Source organism: Cotesia glomerata, linkage group LG7 (genome assembly GCF_020080835.1).
Source record: "Cotesia glomerata isolate CgM1 linkage group LG7, MPM_Cglom_v2.3, whole genome shotgun sequence".
Taxonomy (NCBI): Eukaryota; Metazoa; Arthropoda; class Insecta; order Hymenoptera; family Braconidae; genus Cotesia; species Cotesia glomerata.
Genome location: NC_058164.1, coordinates 21,590,095 through 21,599,009, shown reverse-complemented (window position 1 = coordinate 21,599,009; position 8,915 = coordinate 21,590,095).

Sequence of the window (8,915 nt, the reverse complement as noted above, 5' to 3'; positions counted from 1 at the left end):
TTGAAAAACGGGGTAGAAACAATAACTTCCCGATTTTTGAAAATTTTCAATTTTCTTAGCGGGAAGTTAAAAATTTTTTCAAAAGTGGTTTTTTTGGAATTACTTTTAAATGTCTTTACCGATCAATTCCAAAATCTAATCAGCTTTTAAGATAAAAAAAACCACGTCGATCACTGCAAGCCCGGTCAAAATCGGTTGATTGATTCGTGAGTTATCGTTGTTGAAAGAAAACCGAAAAAAGTGTTTTTTCGGAATTATTTTGAAATTCCTGGCTCGATCGATTTAAACTTGAAGATTTTTTATAGGGCTTCAAAAACTGCATCGAATGCCGCCAACCACGTGAAAATCCGTTCATTCATTCAAAAGTTATTGCCGTTTGAAAATTCAAAAATTGTGTTTTATTAAACTGCTATTAGAGTTTTGAGTTCGAAGAGCTCAAAATGACACAAACATTATATTTTTGAGCTTGAAGAGCTCAAAACGTAATGTGTAATTTTAAGCGCTTAAGTACAAAATGAGCGGGAAGTTGCAGGGATGGCCTTTAGGGTCAACCGTCGTCCTAATTTTTTTTTTATTAATTAGATATATATAATTATAAATTAATAAATAAATTATAATTTTTAAATATTAATTATTAAAAATTAATATTTAATTATTAAATTTTTTACCCTGATAGCCACAGTTTTAGACCAACCAAGTTGGTGTCAGATAGTTGCCACCAACTTAGCGACAACTTGCGGTCAACTTCCGAATTTGTAACTGTTGGCGTCAAGTTGGCTACAAGTTTCTGAGAAAAACAAGACCAATCTATACTGCCGCAATATGTCGCCAAATTTCTTGAGAAACTTGTCGTCAACTTAGTGCGAAAGAGTTTCGAAAGCAATTTTTGCCGACAGCTTGGTGAACAACCGAGTTCATTTCCAAGACTTGCCGCCAACTTGGTGACAAGTTGCGGCAGTAAATCGACGGAAAGTTGTGACCGACTTGGTAGACTTGGCTATCAGGGTATCATTGGATATTTATCAGTATTTAATTTTCTAACTTATCATTAAACAGTATTGAAACTCGCTCGGTCAGTAATTGTAAATCGATCACTGTGATAATTTTCTATATAGCCAATAGATGATAATTTTTTAATAATATTTTGAAATTTTGAACAAAAAAGTAGTTTATTTTATTTTTTTAATAAAAAATTTAATAGGAATGAAAAATTAAAAAAATTTTTAGATTTTTTTTTTATTAAGCATTTATATTTTGAGTTTTCAAATTCACCGCTAGATGGCTCATCAAAGTTTCTTGTTCACATGCAAGAACCCTGCAAAAAATATTTCATGAAAAAAAATTTTTAAATTGAAGCATAAAGTAAGTAATTTATTAAAAATAAAAATTTCAGGGAAAAAAATTTTTTTACTTATATTTTTTTACAACTAAATAAAATTAATTAATAGCGTGAGTCTTTGCGGATTTAAATTGAGCATTTTGTGAGCAATTATAAAGCACTTATTGATTAATTTGAGTGGTGATAGTTTTATGCTAACTTATTCGTCGTTGCAAAAAGTTCATGAATTTTTTGTTCAAATTGATTTAACAATTATAAGATTAATTTTCTAGACCAATCATTGAAATATTGTGGCTTCAAATCAGTTGTATTCAAATGAAAAATTTGATAACTTTGGATGATGAAATAATAAAATTTAATGTCCGATAAATTCTATTTAAATTTAATTGGATGTTTTTATGATTCAATTTATTAGTTTAATTTATTTTTTGCATGTAATTAGAAGTAATTTCAATAAATGTAACTTATTTTTTTAATTATTTTGTTCTGCATGGCAAATTAAATTCGAACTTTCAAATATTTATTTCCTAAAAGTATTCTTACAGTTAAATTTAAATTCCAGTTAGGATTTTGATTTATACTATATTTTAATATTTTGAGATAAATATATGCGTGATAAATATTAAAATGCAACATTTCAAATGAATATTAAAATTTTTCACGAACTTACTTTGCTATCATACACAGAAAAAAATTTTTCCTGAATTAAGTAAATAATTTTAAAAAACTTTTTGATTTGAGTGAGAAAAATTCTTAAACGAAGAAATTTATTTTGGTTTAAGGTAGTTGACGTGGTTAAGACATACCGTTAGAAAATTTTAAATTTTTGTATACTTATTAAGGATATGATGATACAATTACCTTAAAAATTTGAAGTCGATTGACCACCTACAACCCGAAATGAATTAAATTAAAAATTGGATATTTAACATTGATTGCATACGCTCTGTGCAGTTCTGTACCAGATACTTAGTTATAAAAAAAAACTAACTGTCAGAAATTAAAAAAAAACTGATAGTCTTCTAATGTATTTGTTGTGAGTTTAAAAAAAAATTTTTGACCGTCTAATTATTTATAAATAACGGATTAAAGTTCAACAATTTATGAAAAAGTATATCTCTACGGATTCGGTCAGAAACAATTGTATGGGTTGGGTCTCCACGGGTACAGTGTTGCATAAAAATTATGAATTGTTTAGCTACAAGCTCACATACTTTTGCGGCGCGTATAATCTCTAATTTTTTGTCAATATTGTACCATGTCAACTAGCTTAAGTAAATTATACTTGATTCAAAAATTTTTCGTCTTGATTCAAGATTATGAAATTCTTTAATTTTTTTTTTTTTTTTTAGTCTAATTTTCCATTCGGTAATTTATTCGATGAAAAGACAGATAATTATTTTATTTTGATTGTAAAATCAAAATTCTATTGAGAAAAATAAAAGTTGAGCATTTGAAATGAATTATCACTTTGTTTTTCTTAACCGAAGACATTAAAGTACATTGACATTTTTTGTTCACTATTACATAAATCTCGAAAGGGTCGACATTAAAATATTAAATTCATTATTTAACAGCTTCTGCTCTTCAGAAATAAAACAGTAATATTATCTTCCATTCAAAATTCCACTTTCATATTATTTGGTAAAATTCTTTCCAATCAACCACTAAAGTTTCTTTGTAAGCGTTTCTCAGAAAAACATTTAAATATGAAAATACCTCAATATTGCGTTATTTTATATCTAATATATAAAATTCTCGTATTTATGTATAAATACAGTATACTTCACCGACGTAATTTGAATTTTGTGTCGTATTTTTAACTCCAAATTTTTTTTGTCTTCAATCACCGGAAGTTTCAATTTTCAGGCTATACTTATATTTTATTGAGTATTCATAATAGTCAGTCAGTTATAAATATATATTATATATTAAAAAACAGATTTTATTGATATTCAAATGAGCTTTGATGCATTGCCGCTTTGTGAGAAAATTTCGAAATAGTTTTTCAGCTCAATATCAAAATTATCGAGTTTTCATTATATTCTTAACTCGATAATAATTCTTTTCACATAAAAAATATTTTTTACGGTTCGATAAATCTTTTCTTAGGTGACCGACTACAATAGCTTCTGAAATATTTTATTTTTTAATTTTTATTGAAAATATAAATTATCATTTTTTTATTTTTTTACTGTCACTCTAAATGAAAATTTTTATGATCAATTTATTAGTTTTCATAAAAATTAAAAAAAATTTTAATATTCTTTTAAAATAAATTTAAATTTCAAGATTAATAAATGGCTTGGATATATAATTCAATACAATATTAAAAGAGAAAAATATTAATTTAATTATTGTTGAAAGAAAATTTATTTAAAGTTTTTAGTCCGAAAATAAATATTATCTTTCGACTTTAAATTTAAAAAAAATTACAAAATTTTTATAGAAATTTTCATTGAGAATGCAATTTGATGAAAATTTTCAAATTAGGGAAATTTTTTATCATGCTATTTATGGGTTTTTTAAATGAAAAAAATAGCAAAACTCTCAAAAATTCGTATTCGATACGATTGACTCGATAAGAAATTTTGAAAAAAATCATGGATACCTTTTTTTAACAGGTTTAAAAAAAAAGTTAAATAGCTGCAGAATGTGAATTTCAAAAAGTGTCAATAGAATATAAATTTAACTAATTTATTAATTTGACATAGAAAAAAATTACCTGGGAAAATCATATAAGTGGAGTTACAAAAAAGGAATTTTTCAATCATAAAATATTTACAACCCGTGTAAAAGTTGCGGGATTCCGCCGGTAATCCGCAGGTGATCCGCAGGGGATCCGCTGAATATCATGTGGAAGTCATATTTTGACACAAATAGGAATTCTAAATGCATTCCGGATGAATTCCGGATGAATATCCAAAAATAATATGGAAAGAAAGTTAGTGATAGATTGTAATGATTTTATTTTTTTTATTTTATTTTATTTTATTTCAATAAACAAACCCAACAGCCTAGGCCATTAACAGGGTTAATAATACAATTGTTAGTACATAAGAAAAATAAATTTTTGATGTATAACAAGATGACTTATAGCTAGCATAGTGATTTCATTCATTTTCACTCATAAAAATTGCTGAGTAATTATTGCTTATTACTTATTAATTATTACCTATTAAAACTTACTTATTAACTATTAATTCATAATTGCACATCTTTAACGCCACTTAGTTGCTAGTTTGCCAAGTAACGCAGTTACATAGCCATTAGGACAATTCAACATATCAAGTGCAGGTTCCCATTGATAAAAGCGATTCACTGTATTAGAGATGCGATATATTGGCGCTGCCTGTGATAAGTTAGATTTAGCAATAGGTATGTACATTGGAGTTTGATTTCTCATACCTAAGACTGGTATCTTAAATTTAAACAGTGTTAGCAATTGAGGACAATCCACCAAGTTGTTAAATAATTTAGTTGCAAAGGAGAATTCCGCACAGATGCGTCTTTCATCGAGAGTAAGATATTCGCATTCTTTGCATAGCGTGAGATCTGCAATTCCCCGAGCCGGATAAAGTCCAGTTTTTTCCAAATTAAAAATTTTAAAACCTTCTTTGAACTCTTTCAATCTTAGTGGACTGTCCTGATTGAGTAGGAGACCATACTAGCAGAAGCATACTCAAGTTGTGGTCTAACAAATGTATTATATAACAATTTAATGGCATTAAGATTATTAAAGTTTTTGAAACTCGAGTAATGAACCCTAGCGTTTTCCAGGCTTCAGACATAATATTATTAATGTGCGTTGCAAAAGTAAGTTTACTGTCAAATGTTACCCCAAGTATTTTGACTGTAGTACTCTTACCTAAAATTTTTCCAGATATGTTGTAGTCAAAGTTGATAATATTTTTCCTCCGAGTGAGTGTTAATACGCAACATTTGTCAGCATTGAGTTGCAGCCCATTGTCCTTACACCATTGCGCCATATATTCAATGTTACGTTGTAAAAATATGCAATCATTTAAATTATGTATTCTCATATACAGCTTAGAGTCATCAGCAAATAAATCAAAGAAACAGGAAGTATGCTGTGCTAGATTATTGATAAAGACAAGAAATAAGAGAGGACCAAGGTTGGATCCTTGAGGAACTCCCGAAGTAGAAATATAGGGTTTAGACCTATATCCCATATAATATACAATATTTTCCCTGCTGACTAGGTATGAAGTTAATAAGCACATGAAGTGAGTAGTTAATCCTAGTTCACGCAGTCTATTAAGCAATATTCTGATGTCAACCTTATCAAATGCTTTAGCAAAATCTGCACAAAATACGTCAAGTTGTTCCCCAGCAGTAAGAGTTTCATTAGCAAGCTGAGTGAAATATACTAAATTAGTTACTGTTGAGCGTTTGGGCATAAAGCCATGCTGAAGTGGAGAGACAATGGGCTGAAACTCACTGAAGACTGTTTCATAGATATACATCTCCAGTACTTTGGAGAACGAGCAAAGTATTGCTATGGGTCTGGACAGAGTAACATCTGTCAAGTTTCCAGTCTTAGGTATGGGGCATACTTTGGACTGTTTCCAGATATCAGGAAAAGTTCCATGAATAATTGAAGATTGTATAATAATTGTTAGTGGAATACTGAATGCTTCAGCGCATTCGCGCACAATACAACAAGGAATACCATCTGTACCAGCAGACCATTTGTTTGGCAGTTTTTTACAATACCTGATTATATCCAAACTGCCTGGAATTTCGAGATTACCAATAAGATCTGGTATACTATTATTAGAAAAAGTAATGTCAGACGAAACAAATACGCTACTGAAGAACTCAGCAAAGCCATCAGCTATCACTTGAGGGTCAGACTCGAGTTTATTGTTAACTTTAATTTCTCGCGGTGGTTTTGTATTACTTGATAACGACTTAGTGTAATTCCAGAAGCAGTTAGGATCCGAGATTATATTGGTCTCAGCTTTTGCAATATAATTAGCTCGAGCTTGTTTGATACGCATTTTGAGCGACTTTCTAAGCTCTTTAAAGCGTTGCTCGTGATAAGCAGATTTATCACGCTTGGCCGTTGACGATGATATTCCTTGTTTTTAGATCAAAATTATATCCGCTGTAAACCACTTAGGAAATGTCGCAGATTGAGGTATATGTGTTTTAGGTATTACCTCATTAAATATTTGATCAAGCTTATTGTACATTGCAGAACAGAGATAGTTGGGATCATAACTGTTAGAAAGATCAGACCAATCAGCTTGGCAGAGCGCATTTATTAGACAAGACTTATCGTACTTCCTAAAGTTATATTTATGACTAATAATATTTCCGTCATGATTTTTCAGATTTCTGGATAAGCTAAAATCTATATAAAAGCTGGATGATATGCATCAAGTCCAACCAAGGTCCAGTCTGATCTCTCCACATTACAAATTGTGTTTGATAATACTAAGTCTAAGCAATTGCCTTGATAATTAGTAACATAATTGTATTGCTCTAATTTAAGTAAATCATTAAAGTCATTTTACTAGTGCAGATCTCGCATCATATAATGTGCGAGCCTGATGTCTGATAAACTTATTAATGTTGAAATCACCAGCTATGATAATTTTACAGCTAATATCACTTAAGAGTTCAGATAGTAATTCCAAGAAATCACTAAGTACACTAATCACTACTGCAGGTGGAATATAAACAACGATCAATACAAGTTGATCACAGTTCTCTACTAATCGAACTCCAACGATGTCGATGTCTTCAAAGATAGCTAATGACGAAGTATCAAAGATAGTAGTATTCAAAGTTTGACGAGCTGCAATCAGCACACCTCCACCTCTTGATTTTTTGAGTCATACGCCTATCAGATCTATTTACTGAGTACAGTGTAGGATCCAATAGCTCATTAGAATAAATTTTTGGTGTGAGCCAGGTTTCAGTAAGTGCTAATAAATCATATGTTAACATAGAAGATTCAATGAAAACCTTATTCGATTTCGTATTGAGGCCACGTACATTTTGATAGTACACCGAGTAGTTCATTAGTAGGATACTCTCATAAAGAGTTACTGATCTTTTGTTCATCTGGCTCAGAACCGAAGTTCGAGCATGCTGAACAATAATCTGACGCGTTCCCCTGGTCACTATCTTCAGGTTCTTCTCCCCGGTAGTAGTACGCCGCTTCATCTCTTCCTTCAGGGCCAAGTACTCCTGCCTCTGCGCTGGTGTTTGGTCTCGAGCAATTACCAACTGCTTGAGCAATACAGGTAACTTCTTCTGGTTCTTCGATTTGATGAAAGCCTGCAGAATAATATCAACTGACTCAGAATTATTAAATATTATCTTAACTGGACGCGGGATAGTGCTATTCAATAGCAATTTACCCACACGAATGCATTTAAATTTAATTTTCAAGGCAGCTGCTGTTTTGTTTAATAATCTACAAAAACAATCTGTGAGTTTTGCATGAAGATTACCATTTTCAGTTTCCGAAGAATCATCCTCAGGGAATCCATAAGCCATAAGATTGGATTTTCTGCGAAGTCTATCATCAAACTCTTGGAACACATTGTGAGACGCCCCTGATACTGACAGGGCCCCAGAAGACGATGATACAATACTGTCAACTTTATCTTTTAGCTCAACAATTTCACGGTGCTCACTGATCCCTCTTGTGGAGAAATCTTTTAAAAATGTATCCAAGTTGTCGAGTCGGATTTCTACATTATCCAGCCGCCTAGCTAGTGGTGTGATCTCATCTCTAAAAGTTTGTTGAATGTCCTCAAGTGTGAACTGAAATGTTCCACCTGTATTCGTAGATTTTCCCCGTCCCGGGCCACAACATCTGATGAATCCGCCATTCTTGGCTAGTGCATCAATATTGACACACGCCTTGTGAAAACAACTCAGGCATTTTGGGCAGCTGACCGATTTGTGAAGTATTGGGACACTACAAGCCCTGCACGTTACATCCACCTGACAGTCTGTAAATGATGCGTTACATATATCCATTGTAATATATATTCCCGCCGTTAGAGGACAGCAAAACACTAAAGAAATTTATCAAGTTGTATTACCGAAATTTATCAACTGTATTACCGAGAATAATAATAAAATTATTGACGCCTCAATATTGGTTATGTCTGAGAACCGCCAAAAAAAAAGAAAAATTGGTACAAAAAAAGATATTTATTACACAGTTTTATATCACACAATGTTTTAAATATTTTTATACTCAATTATAAACACTCCAAACACTTAATGACTCACCAGATGAATACCAAAATAGTAAAGACTGGAGAGTTACTTTTACTCACTGCAACACAGTGCGGCCATCTTTTATTATAAATCGAGACGTAGAATAAGAAATATTAAAAAAGAAATTAGCACTAACAAAGTAATATTTTGAGCTATTAAAAAAAAAAATTAATTTTTTAAATAATAAATTTGTACCGAATTTTAATGAAGAGTTATCCGATTGTTGATAAGCTTCGCCTCGGACAACAATTACATGTGATCTGAGACATTTCTTACTTTACTTCCCTCGGTGTGTAATATACTATCC